General features: G+C 41.4%; 1 long non-coding RNA gene across 3 annotated transcripts in view; it reads left to right on the top strand.

Annotated features, from left to right (window-relative positions):
- Window positions 1–25,308, top strand: part of LOC149120491 (uncharacterized) — a 66,144-nt gene that overhangs the window by 27,324 nt on the left and 13,512 nt on the right. The window contains exons 2-3 of one of the 3 annotated variants that reach the window (XR_016226036.1): window positions 965–1,120; window positions 18,152–25,126. This is a non-coding gene — a long non-coding RNA (uncharacterized LOC149120491). Of the gene's footprint in view, window positions 1–964; window positions 1,121–3,891; window positions 5,436–18,151; window positions 25,127–25,308 lie in introns of those variants that run through there. The other 2 variants (XR_016226035.1, XR_016226037.1) reach the window with 2 other exon arrangements.

Below are 25,308 nucleotides of genomic sequence, written 5' to 3'. Positions count from 1 at the left end.
ACTTATTTTTATTATTCTATTTTTATTAAAGAGGAGGGAGTAAAGTATTATTGGTCAGTGCCCATGGTGCTTAATGTGGAATCTGGAGGTGGAGATGGTGTTTTCTTACTTATATATAGTTTATGATTTCCAATTATCGCCAAGAAGTAAACACTAGAATTAGGTCTAGGCTGTGGATCTGGCTGGTATGCCTCTGTTTTAAATTTCATCTCACATCTGTTTAGCATCAAGATTTCCAGTTTTCCAAGGCTGGCCACAAACTTAAACCAATTGTTAGAAGAAAAGATACAGTAGTGGTAACGATGATGCTAAATGAATCATTTGTGTGATATCTGACACCTCATCATCTAGTTGAAATAGCTTTTGTTTTCTTGTTTACTGGAATGAAAATAATTCTGACTTACCGAAACTATACATTTGCATTCCTTCCACATATGAGACATTCTATTTCTGAATCACTGGGCTTCTAAAATTCTGTGGGTAGGGGCTAGTGTAGTGGTGCAGGGGGTTAAGCCACCACCTGCAATGCCAGCATCCCATACTTGTTTTCTTTCTGTAATGCAGTAGTTAAAAACAACCACCACTCCCAATGCATGAGTCGTGTGAAAGCAATTTCACTTTATTTAACACTCTCAGGAGAAAAAGCAGATGAGTATATATGGTACCTAAAGAGAAAAACTCTGTCAAATTTTAAATGGAATGGTGGAATAAATTCCATGACAAAAGTGAAACAAACAATCGACCTGTGGTCCCCCTGCACTGGAGCACTGGAGCCTGGCCTCGCTTCCTACTTGGGACTGACAGCAAGAGCTCAGGAGAAGCCTGGAGCCATATGCCCTGTGCAGGCCCGTGCAGGCTTGGTCTTTGTTTTCTGATTGGACAATCAGAACTAATGCATGCCATTGAATTCTGAGTTTATGAAAAGGGTGCTCAGTGCTGCTGTTTCGCTTTTCTTGGTGTCCAGCATTATGGAGTTCTTCATTGGAATGTGTGCTAAGCCGTGGCACTAAGAATAAGGAGGTGAGCAGCCAAGAACAACACTGCAGGAAGGGCCGGACTGCTGGTGTTGGGGAGTGGCAGTGGATTCAACAGGACCCTCAGGTTTGACCATCCTCACCTGGTGAGTCTTCTTGAAATGTTTGTGCGTATCATATGCCGGTCCTGGACACAGGCAGGGGACACATGGGGCTTCAGAAGCCAGGGGGAAGGAAGAAAAATTGTGTATTATATTGTACGTTATAAATTAAATACTATATTTTATATTATAAATTTTTATTATGTAAGTTTCATATCATATGTTCTAAATAGATTTTAAATTGTGTTTTGTAAAACGTACATGTGCTCGGAGGTATCATGTACAGTTCCAGGAGGTGTGAGCCTACCTGGCTGAATTCTGATGCCAGGATGGGCGAACCAGCAGGTGAGTCATCTTTTGGGTGGGCAATTAAGATGCCCAGTGACTGTGTTAATTTCCAGGTCTCTTGTTTTATTTTCTGGGTTTATAGTTCTACTTAGTGTATAGGAGCTGAGAAAATGGATCTGGTCATCCAGAAAGGAAGTTCCTGCTCGCAGGATTTGCTTCCTGTTTTTCCTAATTTGCTAAGATAATTTATCTCAATTTGCATTGAAGGTTCTGCCACACAGCAGTGATAGCATTGAGTGGTAAACCCAAAAAGATGGTTGTATATTGTTATTGTTGCCCCACTGAAATCTGATTCTGCCTCTGTGCTATCCAGTGTTTCCCTAATTTTTTGAAAAAGTTCCTGAGGATTACATTGTTATATTGTGTTAATGAATGTGGTTATGTGGGGAGACATATCATGTAAAATTTACATGTCCCAGTCATATTATTGCATTGACTAGGAGTATGGGGACTCTGTTTATCATCAGAAGCACCTAGATCAGAGGATGGCACCAAAATTTTTAGAAGTCAGCATTACTTCCTAAGTATATTTGTTGCAGTTATAAAACTATAAGGTTCTGAATAACTCAGTACAGGTTCTTTTACTTCTAAATTAGATTTTGAAATATGAAGTATTGAAATCATTTGGATTATGATATGTCGCTCCCCATCTTCGTGGAGGAACGACACAGGACCCTGCGTTGTTCTTTCGTCTGCTCAGCCCTCCCTGGGTTTGCTGCTGGTTCTTCCCGGGTTGGCTACCGTCCCTTCCACCTCCATGGAAGGGCGGTTCCCCCTGCCACTTTCCCCACTTCCGCGGGGGAGTGGCACACCGCCGGCCGGCTCTCTCGGGGGCTGCACAGGTGTTCCTTCAGATAGATGTTCCTCTTAGATGTTCCTGGTGCATGCCGTCTCTCTCCTCCTTTATAGTCCTCTTCCACCAATCCCAACTCCGCTACCCACACGCTGAGTACGCTGCTCTCCTCCAATCAGGAGCAGGTCCTACAGTTTATTGGTTGAACTGGAGGCAGCTATGTAGAAGCTGTTTCCTCCTCTCCCAGCGCCATATTGTGGGAGAGCAGATGCATAGAATAAGTCTTAATTCCAGTAACAGTCTAGTCTGAGTTGCTCCCCACAATGATATGTTTAGAGAATTTTTAGGTCTGAGAAGGCAGGGGCATTGTTTCAGTACAGTATCCACAATGGTTGCCACGTAATTGGTTCTAAAATTTCAGTTGATGAAATGAAATCCCTATTTGTCCCTGTGTTTTAAACAACACAAAATTTAAAAATCCATAGGTATTGTGTTTTGTGGTTTGGTTCTTACAGTATGTGGTGAATTATGTCTCCCTTCCTTCTGGTTAGCAGTTACTAGTGTTGGCACCCAAGGGTCATTCCTTGAACCTCATCTTATGAGATGCTGACCAGTGACTACTCAGAAACCACCCCTTGGTGCAAGTCCTCATGGATGTTCCAGTTTCCTCATTATCCACTCTTGGTGTTCCTTTTAGTCCTGATTGTTCAAATCTAGAAGTTGAAATGACTCCATATTAAGTCTAACTGTTGTTCACACTGTTCTCATCCTAGATAGCCTTATCTCTATACCGTGTTTCAGGAAGGCCTTGGCTTTTTCTCCCATCATTAGCTAGACCTGTTTATATTGCCTATGGTTTTCTCCTTTTGGCTATTTTCAAACTTGATTCCTTGATTCCATAATTCCTTTCCCTCACACACAACACACCAAGAAAAATCTGTTCTTTTGTTTTCTCATGCTCCCAATCCACAGATGTTCTCTGATAACAATCACCAGGCATCTCAAAGGCTGGCTGGTCCCTACACCCTTCTCAAAGCCACAGGAATGTGTGATTCTTTTGCTTTTTGCTTTTATGTCTCAATTCCGTCACCTTTTCCACACCTCTGCTCCTGTGACCACCATTAAACTTTAGCATCTCCCACAAAAATCCTAGGCTAGCAATTTCTAGTGTACTACTAAGAAGTTGTTAAAATATAGAAGCTTTCTGGGGAAATTCCAAAATTAGAGTGGTTTATGCCAAACATCTTAAGATGCTTTTCCTCTGTTTAACGAAAGTCACATATGTGGGGGAAAACTAGATGGAGAGTTTGCTACAAACAATGCCTTTGTTTCACCTTTATACAATTTTGTTTGTGAGTTATGTAGGCCTCAGTGATTATGAATGGGAAAACTAAAACTGACTTGCAGTTCAACATTGGAAATATTTTGAAGCTTTCTACTGAAGTGCTGTAGTGTGAGAACAGGCATGGAGTCCAGGAGATCCTTCAATGGATTGGTATATGTGTAGTTTTCAGAATGCTGCTTTCAAAGACATTTAAACTTTGTAAGCATTATCTTACATATGATGTTAAATTTCAAATTGCTGCTTCAGCAAACATTGAGCTTTATGTGATTGGTAACCTCTCCTACACTAATGAATCTCCTTGCTTGATTTCCTCCCTGATTACTGTGGAAGATTGTCGCGTCCCTCAACCAGCAAAGAAGACACAACCCGAACTCTTCTTCAAGCAGTTTATTCAGGAACCTTGAACAAGCTTCTTCTTCCGCCTCCTTCCCTCTCCCATCCCTCTTATAGCCATCAGCACACCAATCAAAAGCAGCCAAGTGGCAAGGATTGATAGGTACAGCAATGTGGAAGCCAGAAGGGAGCTCAACCATCTTATTAGGAGTTGTTTGTTTCTCGCCAGTCCTTCCAGGAGAAAGGAGCCGGCGCCATCTTTAGGGCACAGTGCAATGGCTCCCCACAGTTCCCCCTTTTTGTTTTAGAACCAGGCATCTAAGGATTACAGGAGAAGGTAGGGGTTTGTCCCCCACTGCCAGGCATCCACCTGGAACAGCATCCTTTTCACGGGGGTGGGATCTGGGATGCCAACCCACATGCAGACAGACTTGCCTTCCAGAGAACGTAATGGCTCGTTCTCTCTGCAGTGCTTTGCCTCGCACCCTGCACCCATGCCTAGCATTCAAGGAAGGCCAGCCATGCTTGAGGCGATTGTCCAGCCTCAAGGGCATAAAAGGCTTGAGCTATCATGGCCAATTCCCGCCGATGAGCTGTCCTCATCCTGCACAAACACCACAGGCAAAATAACACAACAAGTAACAGCAACCCCGTCAAAGCTCCAAGTCCCGCCCACTCCTTCAGGTTGGAGATGGCTGTGCGGATCCAGGATGACAATCCAGATGGGAAGGAGACATCCACACGTGTGGAGTTGATGGTGACCACAGCAAGGCGCAGTTGCTTCAAGGTGTAGTCAAATTCTGCGGACCAATTCTGCAAGAGCATCTGAGACAACTGTTTAGAGTAATTTGCTTCCTGAGTCATGTTATCGTACTGAACAGAGGTCACACACAACCCTGAAAATTTCCACTCACATCCTAGCTGAGCAAGCTGCCAGAGTATCCACCTGCTCCTGTACCAAATCCACACGCTGATTAACAATCATCAAGCCTCCCTTTATTTGTGCATTTAAGGATGTCTGAGTATCCAAAGCAGCAGCCACAGAGGCCGTTAAATTATTCAGGGTATTAGCAGTTTGAATTGTCCCTGTGAGCGCTATAGCAGCTGTTATAGCGCCCACAGCTGCAATGGAAATGGCAGTTATAATGGCTGCAGTAATGATCCCAATCAGCAATGTTATCATAATGAAGATTGAGGGGCTGCTTTGTGACATTGTCTGTTTGCCGCACCAGTCGCTCAGGTAACCATCGAGAATATAGAAACATGTCCACGTCCCCATATTAAAACAGGGTCAGGTCCATACCATTGAGCAGTTAGAGGGTCTTTCCACTTCACATAGACTTGTTGTCTTTTGGTTTCAGGATGCCAGTGACGATCAGCTGCAGTTTTCCCTTGATTATCCAGTATTAGAGAATTTAAAATGAAAAGAGCATGTGATAGCCATTTTTGTGGGGAATATGCCATGGTCCCGTATTCCCCCTTTTTTATTTTTTGTAAATAATTTTTTAATGTGGCATGTGCTCGTTCCACAATACCTTGTCCCTGGGGATTATAAGGAATCCTGGTGATGAGAGATGTGGAAGTTAGTACAGAAGTGCTTAAAAGAGTTGGAAGTATATGCTGGGCCATTATTAGTTTTTATCTGTATAGGGGTTCCTAGAACAGCAAAGGCCTGAAGGCAATGAGAGATGTTTGGCAGCCTCGCCGCATTGCGGGGTGGCAAAAACAAAACCTGAACATGTATCTAAAGAAACATGTATGTATTTTAGTTTACCAAATTCAGAAAAATGGGTAACATCCATCTGCCAAAGCTGATTAGGCATAAAACCTCTAGGATTTACACCATAATAAGGGACCGGGAGAAATGTGACACAGGAAGGGCAGGATTTTACAATTTGCCTTGCCTGTTCCGGGTGATTCAGTATCTTACTGGTAAGGTTTGGACATTGAGGTGATGCAAATCATGACCATGGGATGCTTCTTAGACTTTGTCAGTCCCTCTTTAAAGGATCTGGCTTCTGAGCCAGAGACTGGAGCAGCTAGAAAGAAACTCGTTTATAACTGAAGTTTAGCATCATTTCACATCTTGGCACCACTTTTAATCTAAACAGCCCGATTGGTTATTATCTCTGCAAGATGAGAGATATATCTTTTGACATCTCCAGGGGCCCTCTGGAGATACCAAAAGTCCAGAGAATTTAGAACTTTGCTTTTCAGAAAGTCTGTTAAAGGTGCCAAGAGAACTTAGAGTATCTGGTCAAAATAGAATTCCTTAGCATTTAGTCAGGGCGATTTTAACACTTTTAGACCAGATCTGATCATAATAATATTCAGCATAACTTTTTAAGACTTAATACTTTTTATCAATCATAACTTAATAGACAGTAGTGTTAAAAAGAGACGTTACAGTTTTTGCAACAACAGATTTTAAGATTTACAATTGAGACCATTTCCAGATAATTACTAACATTAGTACACATTTTTTTTTAACTTTTATTTAATGAATATACGTTTCCAAAGTACGAATAATGGATTACTATGGCTTCCCCCCCATACCGTCCCTCCCACCCACAACCCTCCCCTTTCCCACTCCCTCTCCCCTTCCATTCACATCAAGATTCATTTTCGATTATCTTAATATACAGAAGATCAGCTTAGTATACATTAAGTAAGGATTTCAACAGTTTGCTCCCACACAGAAACATAAAGTGAAAAATAATAGATGATTTTTTTTAATGATGATGAAATCAGATCAGACCTATTGTCATGTTTAATCCCAGTGAGAGTCAAGTTGGGTGTTGATAGTTTCTTTTTTTTTTTTTTTTTTTACAGAGGATCAGTTTAGTATGCATTAAGTAAAGATTTCAACAGTTTGCACCCCCATAGAAACACAAAGTGAAATATATTATTTGAGTACTCGTTATAGCATTAAATCTCAATGCACAGCACATTAAGGACAGAGATCCTACATGAGGAGTAAGTGCACAGTGACTCCTGTTGTTGACTTTACCAATTGACACTCCTGTCTATGGCATCAGTAATCTCCCTATGCTCCAGTCATGAGTTTCCAAGGCTATGGAAGCCCCTTGAGTTCTCTGACTCTTATCTTGTTTAGACAAGGTCATAGTCAAAGTGGAGGTTCTCTCCTCCCTTCAGAGAAAGGTACCTCCTTCTTTGAAGACCTGTTCTTTCCACTGGGATCTCACTCACAGAGATCTTTTGCCAGAGTGTCTTGGCTTTCCATGCCTGAAATACTCTCATGGGCTTTTCAGCCAGATCTGAATGCCTTTAGGGCTGATTCTGAGGCCAGAGTGCTATTTAGGGCATCTGCCATTCTATGAGTCTGCTGAGTATCTCACTTCCCATGTTGGATCACTCTCCCCTTTATTTATTCTATCGGTTAGTGTTAGCAGGTACTAGACTTGCTTATGTGCTCCCTTTGACTCTTAGTCCTTTCATTATGATCAATTGCGAACTGAAATTGATCACTTGGACTAGTGAGATGGCATTGGTACATGCCACCTTGATGGGATTAAATTGGAGTCCCCTGGTATGTTTCTAACTCTACCATTTGGGGCAAGTCAGCTTGAGCATGTCCCAAATTATATATCTCTTCCCTCTCTTATTCCTACTCTTATGTTTAACAGGGATCACATTTCAGTTAAATTTCAACACTTAAGAATAACTGTGTGATAATTACAGAATTAAATCAGTCATATTAAGTAGAACAGACAAAAAAACTACTAAGAGGGATAATGTATTAAGTTGTTCATTAACAGTCAGGGCTGTTAAAAAAATTTTAAAAAATTTTAAAAAATCCCATTGTTATAACAGAAGATCAGACTTCAACTTTAGGTTAGTGTAATTTTGGCATTAACATTTAACTTATAGAAAATTCTGTAAACAATGTTTTAAAATCGTAAACTTTTTACAACTTTTCATGACTTGCTCACACCTTCTGAAACTTTATACCTGTAGTTACTTTTACAGTCTTGAATTATCATGTATGGACAACCTATGAGAATACATGCTGGCAAACTTAAAAGTCTCTCTTATCAAATTTAAGATGTTAAAAGTACACATAATACATTTTCCATATTTTACTTAGCACCGATGCCTGGATAACTTAAAACACTGAGCTATTAATGAATACCACACCATTATCTGAATTAAAAGTCAAAATTACATTTCCATGCTTTTAAGTAACATAAGGATAACACCACTTGGGCAGCAACAGTCACTAGTGCATATTTACAACTTTGAAAAGATCTTCATCCTTAAGAGAAACAAGTTTAAAGCATATCAAAGACATGTAAATGTAAAACTGAGCACGTGAACCAAAGGGCATTTGCATTAACCCAATTTTCTGAACCAATCTGTATTGGCTTACTTGAGTTAACAACATAAAGGCTTGTATACACAGAATTTACTCTCATTTTTATAAGACTACTCTAGCTGAAAAGCAAAAACATGAAGACAACATAGATTTGACATCATTTACTACATTTTAATATACTTTGTATAATTTGAATTGACTCAAACAGCTGTTACTTTAACAAATTTAGAGTCCCATCCTTTGAGAGTTCCAGGGATCCGTCTGGAAGCCCCAAAGTTGAAAGACTCGGTTTAGAATTTAAACTATCAGAGAGTCAAACCATTTTAGTCAAAAATTAGTACGTTTAACCAAGGCTGTGGACTAGATCTAATCAGAGTTAGGTAATCACTCAAACATTAAAGATATAATGTAAACAGCTTCATGGTGCAGTTTTTCCAATCAAGACTCATACTGGCAATAGAAAAATGCGAAACCTTCAAGACACATGAAAACTCTCATTAGATAAGTTAGCTACAGCAGCACAGAAAAGAATTGATTATCAGCGTATGAGCCCATTGCTTAAGTTTTTATTAACTGTAAAGAGAAAAACCCATCAAGTTGGAAAGGGTTATCGAATTAAGACTTTTCTCTAGGTCAAGATACCTGTGGAATTTTTCCTCTCTCTTTCTCCTGGCCTGTCACGTCCCCCTTTTTGTTTTAAAAGATATTCTTTCAGTGTGCGGTGTGCTCGCTCAATTATGCCCTGGCCCTGAGGATTGTACGGCAATCCATGGACAAGTTGAACCTCCATTTTTTGGCAAAAGGTGGTAAAGGTTTGAGATGTATAGGCCGGGCCATTATCAGTTTTTAGCACCTGGGGTCTCCCCCAGGCGGCCCATGCATCCAGACAATGAGCAATCACCTGACGTTAGGGATGCAATTGGGCTAGAAGGTTTAATCGGTCCTGCGGTTTCCAATATCTTTAATGCGTTCACCACATATAAGGAATCTGACAACAAGTTAAAGGCAAAAGAGCACTGCTTAAGGACTTTAATAACTATTTTTAATTCCACAACTTGAGGTGAGCCTGGCTGAAACTGATGAAATACTGGGTCATTACCCTCTACCATATAAACCCCACAGCCTGTTTTTGACCCATCCGTAAATATATTTGGAGCACCTGGTAATGGCTCAGCGGCTGTAATTTTTGGAAATCCTCATTTGCCGATTGAATTCCCGTACTTGCTTTATACCAGACACTTTGTTATCGCCACACTCTTCAGACTCACTGCTGCTTTCTGAGCTACTTTCTGCACTAGTACTACTTACTAAGGAGGGGCTGCGCAACTCGGAAAGATCAGGGTACAGTTTTTTCCTAGTTGTTTTCTGACTCTCCTTCAAAGTTTTCCCTTTTTCACTGGCAGCTCTCTCGGAGTGCTCTTCCTGAAGCTCCTCCAAGGCAGCTTGACCGCTCAGAATAGTTTCACTATACCGCTCATCCTCGAGGCATGCTCGCACTAACTTCCATATTGGTCTCACTCCCCTTTCGAGATTACCCTGTTCGAATGCAAAATCCAAATCCCTGCCTAGTTTGTCCCATGAAGGGATAGTAAGGCTTCCCGAAACCCCATACCAGGGTGCAATGGTATCGCAGTTACGTAAAAACCTATGCAATGTACTAGGCTTAAGTTTCAAACCGTTTTCTCAAAGCAGCGCATTCAGTGCCAGAAAAATTTGATGGGACTGTGAATTACCCATCGTCAAAAATTGTACTCTTTCCCTGGCCACGGGTCAGAGCTCCTTCTGCTTTTGTCGCAGAACTTCCTCTGCTTTAATCGCAGAGCTATCCTCCCACTATTGTCGCAGGACTACCCGCTCTTATCGCGGATCCCCACCTTATTTTCCTGGGGGACTTACCAGCGCTGCCCTGACTGCAGGAAGTTCTGAGTTCGCGTTTGAGATGGTTCCCCGTACGGGCCACCAGTTGTCGCGTCCCTCGACCAGCAAGGAAGACACAACCCGAACTCTTCTTCAAGCAGTTTATTCAGGAACTTTGAACAAGCTTCTTCTTCTGCCTCCTTCCCTCTCCCATCCCTCTTATAGCCATCAGCACACCAATCAAAAGCAGCCAAGTGGGAAGGATTGATAGGTACAGCAATGTGGAAGCCAGAAGGGAGCTCAGCCATCTCCTTATTAGGAGTTGTTTGTTTCTCGCCAGTCCTTCCGGGAGAAAGGAGCCGGCGCCGTCTTTAGGGCGCGGTGCAATGGCTCCCCACAGAAGATGGCATGTGAGTGTCAAATGGGGAAAGAAAGGTTGTTTGAAGATTAATTTATGTATTTGAAAGGCAGAGCTATACAGAGGTTGGGGCAGAGAGAGAGAAAGAGAGAAGTCTTCTATTTACTGGTTCACTCCCCATAGGGCTGCAATGGCCAGAGCTGAACTGATATGTAGCCAGGAGCCCGGAGCTTCTTCTGGGTCTCTCACGTGGGTGCAGGGGCCCAAGCACTTGGGCCATCTTCCTCTTTCCTAGGCCATATCACAGAGCTGGATTGGAAGTGGAGCAGTGGGGACTCAAACAAGCGCTCTTATGAGACGCTGGCACTGCAGGCAGAAGCTTTTCCTGCTCTGCCACAGTGCCTTCCCCAAGAAATATTCTTGTGATAGACTAATGTTCATGGTGTATAGCCCTCTGCTCTATGCAGGTGGAATTTGAGTAATTCTTGGCAGACCCCTACATTTTGAGGTACATAGAAATAACATGATAAATGTAATGAGATGCACAGTTTTCCAGCAGAATACCTCATGATATCTGCTGGGGTCCTGCCATTTATGAAAATGGGTTGTAAAGCAACCTGATCAGTGAAGACATTGCCACCTATTGATCCAGTGAAGCAAGTGCAGAGTGAGCACCTCTAACCCTGGCAGAGGCTCCACCCCTGGTGACTAAGATGCTGTAGACCTGTGCTGCTACTCATTCCACGGGGAAGGCCCTGCCATACTGCTGTGAGCATCCTGGTTTAATATTTTGATATTGTCATGTTTTGGTTTGTTCTTCAACTTAAATACAAGGAATCTCCATTTGGTTTGTATATTTCATCTTGCAGTTTTCACAGCTAAATTTTTTAAGTAATTTTTATTTATTTAAAGGTGAACAGATATCATGTATTTCATATACAGAGATTGAGGAGTGTAGTGATACTTCCCACCTTTTCTTCCTCCCCCCCAGCATCCTGCCCTCCTTCCTCCTTCCTTTCTTGTGATTATAAAATGAACTGAAAGAATGTCATTGTGAAAATTATAGGAAAGTGTAAATTCTAAACCTTGACCGAACTAACTCCATAATGTGTAGTCCCCAGTATGATCTCAAAATGCAGATTGTGTTGTTTAAAAATTGTCATGCATTTAAATATGGAAACCCTAGGAATTTAGGTTGAGTTTAGGTGAGAAACTACCATGGTGCCTCCCCAAACGTGTGTTCTCTAAACATAATGTGCCCACAACCAAGTATTGCTTTGAACCAAAGGCCACTGTGGTCACCAGTGATGGGAAATGGAAGGCTTTTTAGGGCAGTGAACCTGAGGGCTGTGACCAAGACCTGTCCCAGTGAGTCAGTGAGAGCTCAGACTGTGCACTTGCCCCATCTTCCTATCAGACTTCATTTACAAAGCACAAATTCAAGTTAAATCCAGTAGGAATTTGGACAGCAGGGAGTGTACTCTTTAGAGTTGGGTCCAGTTGCAGTGTCACTGGTCACATACTGATGAAGCGGGCCCTGCATTTTCAGTTCCATAGTGTAATTGGGCTAACTCTCAACCTGCCTGTAATATGTAACTGTGTTGTATGCACATAGGAATGTACACACCTTGGTGGGCGTATAGCATGTATTAATTTATAATTCTCATTTCACTTTTCACTTTCCTGGTTTCCTTCAGATTCACTTCCTTTCCTTTTCTATTTCTGAGTTTTCAGTTTGAGGGAGGTGAGATGGCAGTGTAATATGTTACTTGGATATTGTCTTAAATATTCTCTTGATAGACTTCCTGAATCTTTATTTTCAAGATATAAACCGCCTGAAATTTAGTTTAGTCAAGTTAATGAATTTTTTTTAAGATTTATTTATTTGAAAGAGTTATACAGAGAGAGAAGGAGAAGCAGAGAGAGAGGTCTTTCATCTGCTGGATCATTCCCCAGTTGGCCTCAATGGCCAGAACTGTGCTGATGTGAAACCAGGAGCCAGGAGGCAGGAGCTTCTTCCAGGTCTCCCACGTGGGTGCAAGGGCCCAAGGACATGTGCCATCCTTTACTGCTTTCCCAGGCCATAGCAGAGAGCTGGATAGGAAGTGGAGCAGCCGGAACTTTAACCAGTTCCCATATGGGATGCTGGCACTGCATTTGGTAGCTCACCTGCTATGGCACAGTGCCAGCCCCAGTCATGACTGTTTTAAAATCATTTCTGTCCCATGAAGCCCACCCAAACCCCACAATATTAACCTAAGTTCCTTAGTTTTATTTGCATCTTAAGAATAGGAACCTATCTTTGCATGTTTTATTTTTCCAGCCTTATTACAGTATAACTGAGAAACAAAAATTGTATATATTCAAGGCACGCAGTGTGTATTTTGATATGAGTCTGATCTTTAGAATGCATTTTCACACAAACTTTTTGACTCTCCTGGTACTTACAGTACCCCATGAGAGGATTAGTACAATGAAGCTAGTTAACAAATTTATCACTCTTACAGTGTTTTTTAAATTATTTTATTTATTTATTTATTTATTTATGTGTTTTTCCACAAAACCTTTATTTAAGGTTTAGATACTTCATGCATTCCTTCAGTACAGCTTTAGCAGCATAGTCATTCTTCCTACTATACCTGCCCTCTGATTTACACACCTATACTTTTTATAGTGTTTTTAAAAGAATATTGACCTAGGAAATTACAAGTACAGAATATAGTGGGAACTGGTTACCCGATGCATGTTTTAGATTTTTCAAAACCTTATCTCATAATTGTAAATTTGATTTTTTTAAGATTTATTTGAAAGGCAGGGGCCGGCACCATGGCTCACTTGGTTAATCCTCCACTGTGGTGTTGGCATCCCATGTGGGCGCCGGGTTCTAGTTCCAGTTCCTCCTCTTCCAGTCCAGTTCTCTGCTGTGACCTGGGATGGCAGTGGAGATTGGTCCAAGTGCTTGGGCCCCTGTACCCACTTGGGAGACCAGGAGGAAGCATCTGGCTCCTGACTTTGAATCAGCACAGTGCAAGCCGTAGGGACCATTTGGGGAGTGAACCAACAGAAGGGAGACCTTTCTCTCTGTCTCTCTCTCACTGTCAATAACTGTACCTGTCAAATCCAAAAAGAAATGCAGGAAACAGAGAAAGAGAGTAAGACAGAGAGAAAGTGAGTGAGAGGATGAGGGATATCTCATCTCATGCATAATTTCACTCCTCAAATGTCCTCAGTGGCAGGGCTGGGCCCCAGGTCTCCCACTTTGGCACAGGGGCCCAATTCATGGGGTCATCTTCTAGTGCTTTCCCAGGCACATTAGCAGGGAGGTGAATGGGAAGTGGAGCAGCTGGGACTCGGTCTGGTGCCCATAGGAGATGGTGGCAGTCCAGGTGGAGGCTCAAGCTTTTACACCCCAGCTCCAGCACCATAACCATATATTTGTATCTTTTGACTAACATCTCTTCATTTTCCTGCTCCCAGTTCATCAAAACACCATCCTGCTCTCTGTGTTAGTTTGACTTTTGTATATTCCACATGTAAGTGTGCTCATGTGGTGTTTCCTATTTCTGTGTCTTGTTTCATTCCTGTAATGTCCTATAGTTCCATGCTTTTGGATCCATCTTGTGACAAGTAGTAGTATTTCCTTTCTTTTTAAGGTTGGCGAGGATTCCATTGTGTGTGTATCCCATTTTTCCTTATGGGTCCATCAACAAACATTTGGGTTATTTCCTTATCGTAGAATTGTGAATGATGCTGAAGTGAATGTGGGGGTGCATACAGTTCTGTGAGATGATGATTTTCTTTTGGATTCATGGCATTTGGGTAGTGAACTACTAGATGGGTGGTATCGCTCTCTCTCCCTCTCTCCCTCTCTCTCCCTCTCTTCCTCTCTCTATTTCTCTCTCTCTCTTCCCCCCTACCCCTTATTGATTCTCTGTTTTGCTTTTGAAACCAATTGCAATATTAAAACTAGGTGGAAAAATGGATACAGATGAGTATCACAGTAGCAGTAGATTACTGAGTAATTTCCTAGAATCACACAGGTGGATGTGTGTAGCTCACAGTGATCCATTATATCTGTTGTTAGAAAATGAAATAAAGGAGCTCAAGGCTCTGTCCTTAAAATAATGTCAAAAGATTAATGTAGACTTGATTAGTACAAATTTTATATGAGTATTGAAATGTCACACCAGCCCATAAATATGTACAACTCTTGTTGATAAAATGTACATAAAAATACCAACATGTTACTTGGTGTATAAAGTTAAGGGGTTTAAATGATTAATGTCACAACTAATATTATGGTATTTGAAGATGGTTAATTAAGACAAGCAAAAACAGAACCTGTAAATAACTGAACTGTTCTTTCTTGTCATGTTCAGTCAAAAGGCTACTATGCTGTGTTTTAAGTTGGTGACAGATATTTATTTTAGATTGTTTCTTTTAATTAAGAAAAATGGTAGTATATTTTCATGTGTATGTGAAATTGAATAGCATCAGAGCAATACAATGAATACAAGATAAGCTTTTTTTCATATTTGGGATTTTACTGATTTTTGAGAATCACTACAGAGACATTTCAATTTGTGTACTGTTCTTAACAAACCAAAAATTTAAAAAGTGAGGGCTTCCAAATGATAGAGTTAGAAATGTGCCAGGGGATTCTAATTCAATCCCATGAAGGTGGCATGTACCAATGCCATCTAGCTTCAGTTCACAATTGGCCATAATGATAGGTCTAAGAGTCAAAGGGATCACACAAACAAGACTAGTGTCTGCTAATACTAATTGATAGAATAAAAAAAGGGAGAGAACAATCCAACATGGGAAGCGGGATACACAGCAGACTCACAGAATGGCTGATGTCCTAAATAGCACTCTGGCCTCAGAATCAGCCCTTAAGGCATTCGGATCTGGCTGAAGAGCCCAGGAGAGTATTTTAGACATGGATAGCCAAGACACTCTGGAAAAAAAAAAGAAGACCTAAATGAAAGATCTCTGTGAGTGAGATCCCAGTGGAAAGAACGGGGCTATCAAAGAAGGAGGTACCTTTCTCTGAAGGGAGGAGTGAACTTCCACTTTGATTATGGCCTTGTCTAAATCATATTGGAATTTGTGGACTCAAGGAGCTTCCATAGCCTTGGCAGCTCAAGACGAAGAGCATAGGGTGATCACTGATGTCAAATATAAGAGTGTCAGTTGTTAACAACAGGTGTCACTGTGCACTTGCTTCCCATGTAGGACCTCTGTCTTTAATGTGTTATACTATGAGAATTAACGGTAAAACTAGTCTTCAAACAGTACTTTAAACTTTGTGTTTAATGTGTGGGTGCAGTCTGTTGAAACCTTTACTTAGTATAGAACTGATCTTCTGTATATAAAGATAATTAAAAATGAATCTCAAGAATGGGAAGGAAGAGGGAGTAGGAGTTGGGATGGTTTGTGGGTGGGAGGGCGGGTATGGGGGGAAGAGAAGAACTGCTATAATCCAAAAGTTGTACTTGTGAGATCTATGTTTATGAAATCAAAGGTTTCTATAAAAATGTCTACTATACCCATACACAGTAAATTTTAAAATGATCATTCTTAAGAATTTGTTTGAAAAAGATATAAAAGAAAGTTTCACAAAACTATATTTGCAGCAATACTGATACACACAGGCATTAATTATTTTTCTGATTTTCTTTTGTTGTCGTCTGATTTTTTAAAAGAAAATTTTAGCTCCCATGTATAAAGGAGAACATCTAATATTTGTCTTTCTGTGTCAGGATAATTTCACTGACCATGAAGTCTTTTAGTTGCAGTGATTTTGATGCTAATAACAGGATTTCATTTTTTAGTACTGTAATATTCAATTCTACATATATACATCCAATTTTGCCAGAACCACTTGCTGACTAGATTATGATTTTTTTCCAGTGTATATTCTGGGCACTTTCATGAAAAATCAATTGGTTTTGCCTGTTTGTATTAATTAATTAATTTCCACTGTCATGCTGCTTTGATTGCTACAGCTTTGTAGTAAGCTTTGAAGTCAGGTACTCTGACGTCTCCAAGTTGATTTTTTTTATTTTGCTCAGGATCATTTTGGCAATTATTGATATTTTGTGATTTCTTAGGGAATTTAGGATTATTTTCTCATTCTGTAAAAAAATGTCATTGATGTTTGATAGGAATTTCATTTATTTTGTAGGTTCTTTTAAGTAATATAGGTATTTTAATTATACTAATTCTTCCAATCCGTGAGCAAGTTATATTTTTCCATTTTGAGAGTCCTTGATGATTTATTTCTTCAACGTTTTAGAATTTTCATTGTAGAAATGTGCCAGGGGATTCCAATACAATCCCATCAAGCTGGCATGTACCAATGCCAACTCACTAGTCCAAGTGATCAATTTCAGTTCACAACTGATCACACTGATAGGTCTAAGAGTCAAAGGGATCACACAAACAAGACTAGTGTCTGCTAATAATAACTGATAGAATAAAAAAAGGGAGAGAACAATCCAACATGGGAAGCGGGATACACAGCAGACTCATAGAATGGCCGATGTCCTAAACAGCACTCTGGCCTCAGATTCAGCCCTTAAGGCATTCGGATCTGGCTGAAGAGCCCAGGAGAGTATTTTAGACATGGATAGCCAAGACACTCTGGAAAAAAAAAAGAAGACCTAAATGAAAGATCTCTGTGAGTGAGATCCCAGTGGAAAGAACGGGGCCATCAAAGAAGGAGGTACCTTTCTCTGAAGTGAGGAGAGAACTTCCACTTTGACTATGACCCTGTCGGAATAAGATCAAAGTCAGAGAACTCAAAAGGCTTCCATAGCCTTGGCAACTCATGACTAGAGCCTAGTTAGATTACTGATGCCAAAAACAAGAGTGTCAAATTGTTAAGTCAACAACAGGAGTCACTGTGTACCTACTTCTCATGTGGGAACTGTCCTTAATGTGTTGCCCAATGTGAAGAAATGCTATAACTAGTACTGAAACAGTATTTTACACTTTGTGTTTCTGTGTGGGTGCAAACTGATGAAATCTTTACTTAATATATACTAAATTGATCTTCTGTATATAAAGATAATTGAAAAAGAATCTTGATGTGAATGGAATGGGAGAGGAAGCAGGAGATGGGTGGGGTGCGAGTGGGAGGGAATTTATAGGGGGTGAAGCCATTGTAATCCATAATCTGTACTTTGGAAATTTATATTTACTAAATAAAAGTTAAAAAAAAAGAATTTTCATTGTAGATATCTTTCACTTAATTGGTTGCATTTATTCCTAAATGTTTTATTTTTGTCCCTATCATTTATGGGATTAATTTTTAGATTTCATTTTTGCCAAGTTGGTTATTAGAATATAAAAAGCTACTGTTTTTGTATATTCATTTGTAACCTGTAACTTCACTGAATTGGTTTTTCATCCTGAACCATTTTTTGGTGGAGAGTTTAGATTTTTCCATGCACAGCATCGTGTATTCTACAGTGTTGTTGAATTCAGTTATTGTTAACAGTTGTGTTGAGGAATATTTAATGTCATAAATATAAGAGCATGTCAAAAAGGTTACCTTTGGAAAATTTCTCTGTCGTTTGCTATATGGGAATTAGAGTAGTACCTGGTAGACCTGTGGATTGCCATTGCTAATGGGTGCATGCACCCACCCAGCTTCCAGTGGGCTATTTGGTCCTCCAGTGCTCATGGTCTGTTAACAGGATCTGGCTGGCCTTCAGTTGTCACCTAGCATCCACCTGTGACACTATGTTGAGGACATCGTTTCAACTGAAAATCAAGAGGAGGAGGAAAAATGGGCCTCTAACATCAGCAACTGACTTCTTGACCAAGTGGGCGTGGACCTTAGTTCCATACGAGATGAGAGCTTGCAACCTCAATATTTTGGTTTATCACGGCTTTCCATGTCCCTCCAGAGACTCCCAGTGAGACAGTGAGGCTTCTTAAGGGAAGGCCTATACTCAAGGTTGTGTGCAGAGTGTTGCTGGCAGCAGCATCTAAGTAACATGGTCTCATGGGATCATTTCAGACATTTGTACCTCCACCTGGGTAATGCAGAGTCTGGATGCACCAGATGACCGCTGGCTGCCCCTCACATGCTGCTAAGTACCACCCAGGAAATGGTTAAAAAGTTGATGCCTTGTCTGCAACTGTCTCAGATGGTGAAGTGCCATATCTCAGACACCAAGGAAAGTCCACACAGATGTACACCCCTTGCTGTGGATGGAGACACAAAGCCTGCTCAAAGACTGGACAGGGACACGTAGAAAAGGGCAACCTTGCTGTGTTCCTGACAGGAAGTAGTCTATAAATCACTGGGCAACAGAGTTGGCAGCTGGCAGCTCTCTCTGAACTACATCAAGATCCTGTTCAACTTGTCTGGAAAGCACAAACAGATGGTGTCATGTTGGCACAGAGGGTGAACATAAACTGTCCCTTTTTCTACTGCAGTGGGTGTCCAGAGCATGTGAAACACCACACTACAGCAAGAGCATCTTTATTTCAATGGACGGTGTACAATTAAGAACAAAAGAGTGCTACTGAGGCTGTTAGGCATTCTTCAGCGAGTATGTGCAGCCACTACCCCTGAATGGCAAAGCTGCCCCTTGGACAGTCCCCAACAAGCTACCTTGGACCCAGTGGAATCATTTATCTGCTTACTTAAGCATTATTCATTATGTTTCATTGAAAGACAAGAAAACAGATTTCCCATTGGCTGGATCACTCCACTTGAGTGGCTGGGGCCCAAGTATCTGAGCCATCCTCTGTTGTTTCCCAGGGTATGCATAAGCAGGAACCTGGATTTGAATGCACGACAGGTATTGATCCTAGATACTGTGTAATGGGATGCTGGCACCAAAAATGATGTCTTTAATTGCCGTGCCAATACAGTGTATTCAAGCCTTTAATTTTTGATTATTGGAATGGTAGTGCGAGATAGAGAAAGATATTTCCATCTGTTGGCCTCATCACCAAAGCCTGCAAACATTATGGAAGGGCTAGGCCAAAGTCAGAAGCCAAGAACTCCATCCAGCTCTGTCACATTAGTGGAAGAGACCTAAGTAAGTGACCAATGCCTGCTCTCCATTAGAGTGTACATTAGCAGGAAATCTGACTGCAGGAAGATTATACTGAAATCCAGGCACTCTGATATGGGGCGTGGGTAAACCAAATGGCATCTTAACAACTCTGTCACAGTTCCTTGGCCACTGTTTTATTTCAGTGATTTTTATTTGGAAAAAATATTGAGGGAGAGACATAGAGATATCATCCAATCCACTACCTCACTCTCCAAATGGCTGCAACAGCTACAATTAGCCAAGGTGAAGCCAGGAGCAGGAACTCCATCTCCTCATACATGAGTTGCAGAGTCCTGAGATCTTCCAACATCACCCACTGTCTATCCATGCACCTTAGGAAAAAGCTGGACTGGAAGTATAGTAGCTGGGGCATGACAATATGAAATGGAAGCATTGTTATCTGAAGCCTTACCTGCTGTACCATAGCAGAGAGCTGGATGGGAAGTGGAGCAGGTGGATCTCGAACCAGCACCCATATGGGATGCTGGCACTTCAGGCCAGGGTGTTAATCCGCTGCACGATAGCACCAGCCCCACCATTTACTTTTTAATTTAAAGGCCAACAGTGCACCTTTATGAGACTTTCAGTGGGCTGCTTCTGTGGTCCTCCAGGGCTCATGGTCGGTTAACAGGATCGGGCTGGCCTTCAGTTGTCACCTAGCATCCACTTGTGACACTATGTTGAGGACATCGTTTCAACTGAAAATCAAGAGGAGGAGGAAAAATGGACCTCAAACATCAGCAGCTGACTTCTTGTCCAAGTGGCTATGGACCTTAGTTCCATACGAGATGAGATCTTGCAACCTCAAATTTTTGGTCTATATTTTGAAAAACGAATTCAGAAAAAATCCCCAACAAATCCACATATATCTCCTTTTCCTCAGTGATACAGTTGCAACCAAGGAAGCCCAGCACATTTTCACCTTCTGATAACACCAATTTCTTCACCTCTAGTGAACCCTAAGACCCACCTATCTCACCAGTCACCCACAAGGATGCACCTTGGTCAGGCATACTTCCAAAGAAAAAGCTAAGGACTACTCTATGGATAGTTTTTGGTTCTGAGGGTCACGTGGGTACAGGATTTCAAATTAACTCTGAGGTTTTAGTGACACTACTGTTTGACTCACAGAGTTTGGACTACCTCCGTCAGCATCATGAGCTGGGTCCTGGCCTCCAGCCCCTGAGAATCTCTTGTTAAATGGAAGTGGTATTTTCAGAGACCAGACACACCCACACCCTGAGGAGTCTATGTCCTTATTGAGGATGTCAGACACTGTCTTTTTGGAGACCCACCATCAGTCATCTCACATCAGATACCTCCTTCCAGATACAGGGGTAGTGTCATGTGTCTCAAGGGGCAGAACTTGTGATCATCCTACTTGTTGTTGAGCAGTCCACCCTCACTCAAGGCCATCTTGAAATTCACATGTCCACCAATTCTAGGGACATCACCAATTGCTAATGGCCTTTGTGTGGCTTGAAACTGGACCATGCATACCCTTACATTGGAGTACCTCCTTTGGTGGATCACTGTTGATATCTTTGCTACTGGCGTATCCTCACGGACCAACTCAGCTATTTTGATTGCCAAAATTCGACTGCCTTTTAATGTAGCAAAACTGCACTGTATGTTATCTGCATCCTTGCTTTCATAGTGGAGCCTCCCATGCTTGTGTGGTTTGGGACATCATAGGCCTATCAACTTGGATTTGAGCTTGTAGCTTATCTTTTGTATCCAAATCAGTTGTGGAAGTCTCCCAGGAATGCCCACAGTACAGACAAAACTGTCATTCCTCCTTCTCGCATGGTTGCATTTAGAGCGGTGATTATTCACATGCTACCTGGCAAGTGGATTTTATTGAACCTGTTGTAGCAAATGGCAGGTACTTACTGTTATGTAAGCCTACACCAGACTTCTCGTTGCTTCTTTGTTAATGGCTGAAATTGTCATCAGATTCTAAGTACTTCATCCCTGGTGCATTAAACATGGGACGAAAAGTATCTGAAATACTTAGTTCCTGTCCATTTGGTGTATGCACAGTGATGGAGTTTCTAGTTCATATAAAGATTTTTTTGAAAATTTTGAAAATAATAATTGTACATACTTAAGGGCTACTGTGTGCCATTTTGGTACATGTCTGCAGTGTGTCCTGATTAAAAATGGGATGATCAATATTTCCCTTTATTTGTCAGTACTTATGATTGAAGTCTTGGAATTTCTTCTATATGTTCATTCAACACATACTCAGTTATTGTGAGCTATCTTCTCCATTATTCTGTGTAACATTAGAAAGTTACTCCTTGATCTAACTCTGATTTGGTCCCCATCATCCAAACTCCTTGCATTTTTCCCTCCAATCTCTTACATCCCTTATTAATTATTATGTATTCAGATAGGTGTATTTTAAAGATCTATTTCCTTTTATTTGAAAAGCTGAGCTACAGAGAGAGGGAGAGATAGAGAGATGTTTTCCTTCTGCTCATTCATTACCCAAATGGCTGCAACAATTGCATCAGAGCAAATTCAAAGCCAGGAGCCAGGAGCTTTTTCTGGGTCTCCCAAAGTGGATGTAGGGGCCCAAGCACTAGGGCCATCTTCCATTGCTTTCTCAACCCATAACCAGTGTGCTGGTTCAGAAGAGGAGCAGCAAGGATATGAACTGGTGGGTGCCCATTTGGGATTCTGGCACCACAGGCAGAGCCTTAACCTACCATGCCACAGCACTGGCCCTCGATTGTTTTAGCTTGTGTTTGTGAGGGAGTGGGTACAGTATTTGTCTTTTTATGTCTGTATTGTTTTCACTTACTTCCAGTTCCATACAAATAGCTTCAAGTGTCAGGGCGTCATTCTTTTCAAATGGCTGGATAGTCTTCTGTTTCATATATATGCAACAAACTCTTGACCCCTTTGTCTGATGAACTCTCAACTCATTTTGTTTGCCAAAATACTATTCCCTTTTAGTGAGACAAAAATGCAGTCTAGTTTTTCTGCATCCCTGCCCTCATAGTGGAGACTGTGGTACCAAAATGAGTTTGAACTCTTGGGCATATCTGATTTGGGGACATTTTCCTATTGTGGTAACAGAATGAGTTTCTTGACCCAGGCATATCTGATTTGGAGACATCTTATGGCTGTCATTTTGGATTTCTGATTGTGGTTTTCCTATTCCATCCAACTCAGTTGGAAAGTCCCCCAGGAATGCCTGCTTTGCAGACAAAACTTCCATCATTCCTTTTTCTCCCGTGGTGGCATTTGGAGAGGTGATTACTCTCACATGCCACCTGGCGGGTGGATTTTATTGGTCTGCTGTTGCAAGAGGTAAGTGCTTATTATCCTTGATAACCACACCGGGCTGCTCCCTGTTTTTTCCTTCATGGCTGAAAATGTGCTTCAAACATGAGACTATAGATACATGAACTACCTAGTTCCTTTCTGTGGGACATGTACCCAGTGGTGGTGTTGCTGGTTCATGGTATGGTTCTGTTTTCTGAAAATTTTGACATTAATGATAATGTCACCTACCTAATGGCTACAGTGTTATGTCTCGGTGCATGTCTGCAATGTGTCCTGATGAAAAATGTGATAATCAGCATTTCCCTTCCTTTGTCAATATTTTATGATGGAAGACTTGGAATTTCTTCTGTATGTTCATATAATACATCCTAGGATATTGTGAGCTAGTCTCCTCACTGTGCTGTGTAACAATAGGAACTTTGATCTAACTGATTTTGTGCCCTTCATCAAAACTCCCTTCATCCCCCATAGTGCCTGCCATCCTTTATTAACCATTATGCATTCAGGGTTTTAGCTTGCTTATGTGAAGGTTTGCATGTGTTGTCTTTCTGTAGCTGGCTTTTTTCATTTAACGTGATATCCTCCAGTTGCATACATTTTGCTGCAAAGGACAGGATTTCATTTTTAAATGGCTGAATAGTATTCCATTTAGTATATACACAACAAATTCTTGATGTCTTCATCTGCTGATGGATACATTGGTTGATTCCATATCTTGGCTGTTGTTAGCAATGCTGCAGTAATCATGGTGGAGCAGGTATCTCTTAGATACAATGATTTCATGATTTTGGACGTATACTGAGTATTGAGATTGTTGAGTCATATGGCAGTTCTGTTCTTAGTTTTTAGAAATCTCCACGGTGTTTGCTGCAGTTGTTGTACTCATTTGGATTCCAATGCGAGTTCTCCTTTCTCCATATCCTTGGGTGTCACTCCCCCTCTTCCTGGAGGAACGACACAGGACCCTGCGCTGTTCTTTCATCTGCTCGGCCCTCCCCGGGTTTGCTGCTGGTTCTTCCCGGGTTGGCTACCGTCCCTTCCACCTCCGTGGAAGGGCGGTTCCCCCTGCCACTTTCCCCACTTCTGCGGGGGAGCAGCACACCGCCGGCCGGCTCTCTCGGGGGCTGCTCAGGTGTTCCTTCAGATGTTCCTCATAGATGTTCCTGGTGCATGTTGTCTCTCTCCTCCTTTATAGTCCTCTTCCACCAATCCCAACTCTGCTACCCACACGCTGAGTACGCTGCTCTCCTCCAATCAGGAGCAGGATCAGCTCCTGCAGGTCATCACTCAAGTTGGCGAGAGGCAGCTGCGTAGAAGTTGTTACTCCCTTCTCAGCGCCATATTGTGGGAGAGCAGATGCATAGAATAAGTCTTAATTCCAGTAACAGTCTAGTCCAAGTTGCTCCCAGTTGCTCCCGACACTTGGGAGAATTTTTTTACTTTTTCTTTATGATAGGCATTTTAGCATTATGAGGTGATATCTCTTTGGGGTTTTGATTTGCATTTTTTTTAAAGATTTTTTTATTTATTTGAGAGGCAGAGTTAACAGACACAGAGGGAGGCAGACAAAGGTCTTCCATACACTGGTTCACTCCCCAGATGGCCTCAATGGCGAGAGCTGAGCCCAACCAAACCAGGAGCCAGGAGCTTCTCAGGTCTCCCACGTGGTTGCAGGGACACAAGCAGTTCGGCCATCTTCCACTGCTTTCCAGGCCATATTCAGAGAGCAGGATCAGAAGAAGAGCATCCAGGACATGAACCAGTGCCCACATGGGATGCCGGCCCCGCAGGTAGAGGCTTCACCTACAGTGCCACAATGTGAGCCCCTATCTTTATTTCTCTGATGGGTAGTAATAGTTTTTTTCATATATTTGTTGGCTATTTGTATTTTTTCTTTTGAGGATTGTCTTTTTAGGTCCCTTGTGCCCATTCCTTGACTGCATTGGATGCTTGATTTTGAGTTTGTTGAGTTCCTGATATATTCTGAATATTAATCCTTTGTTGGATAAGTAGTTTGCAAGTATTTTATCCCTTTCCATTGGTTGTTTATTTGCTCTATTACTGTTTTCTTTGCTGTACAGAAGCTTCAGTGTTTGTTGTAGTCCCATTCATCTAGTTTTACTCTTGCTGCCTGAACTTCTGGGGTTTTAACCAAAAAGTCATTGCCTCTACCACTCTTAAGAGATGTCTCCCTATGTTTTATTCCAGCAATTTTGTATTTTCAGGTCTCAGATTTAGGTCTTTGATCCATCTGAGTTGATTTTTATGTGTGGTGAAACATAGACATTTAATTTCATTCTTCTACATATGTATATCCGGTATTGTCAGCACCACTTATTGAAAAGACTGTGGGATTCTCATCAAAAATCAGTTAGCTGTTACGTATGTATGTTTGTATTTATGTATTTTTTTTCTCTGTTTTCATTGATCTTTGTATTCATCTCATTCCAGTTTCATACTATTTTATTTACTAGACCTTTGTG

Source organism: Oryctolagus cuniculus, chromosome 19 (assembly GCF_051225735.1).
Source record: "Oryctolagus cuniculus isolate XC-2025 breed Fujian yellow rabbit chromosome 19, ASM5122573v1, whole genome shotgun sequence".
Classification (NCBI taxonomy): Eukaryota; Metazoa; Chordata; class Mammalia; order Lagomorpha; family Leporidae; genus Oryctolagus; species Oryctolagus cuniculus.
This window is presented reverse-complemented; position numbering and strand designations above follow the sequence as displayed.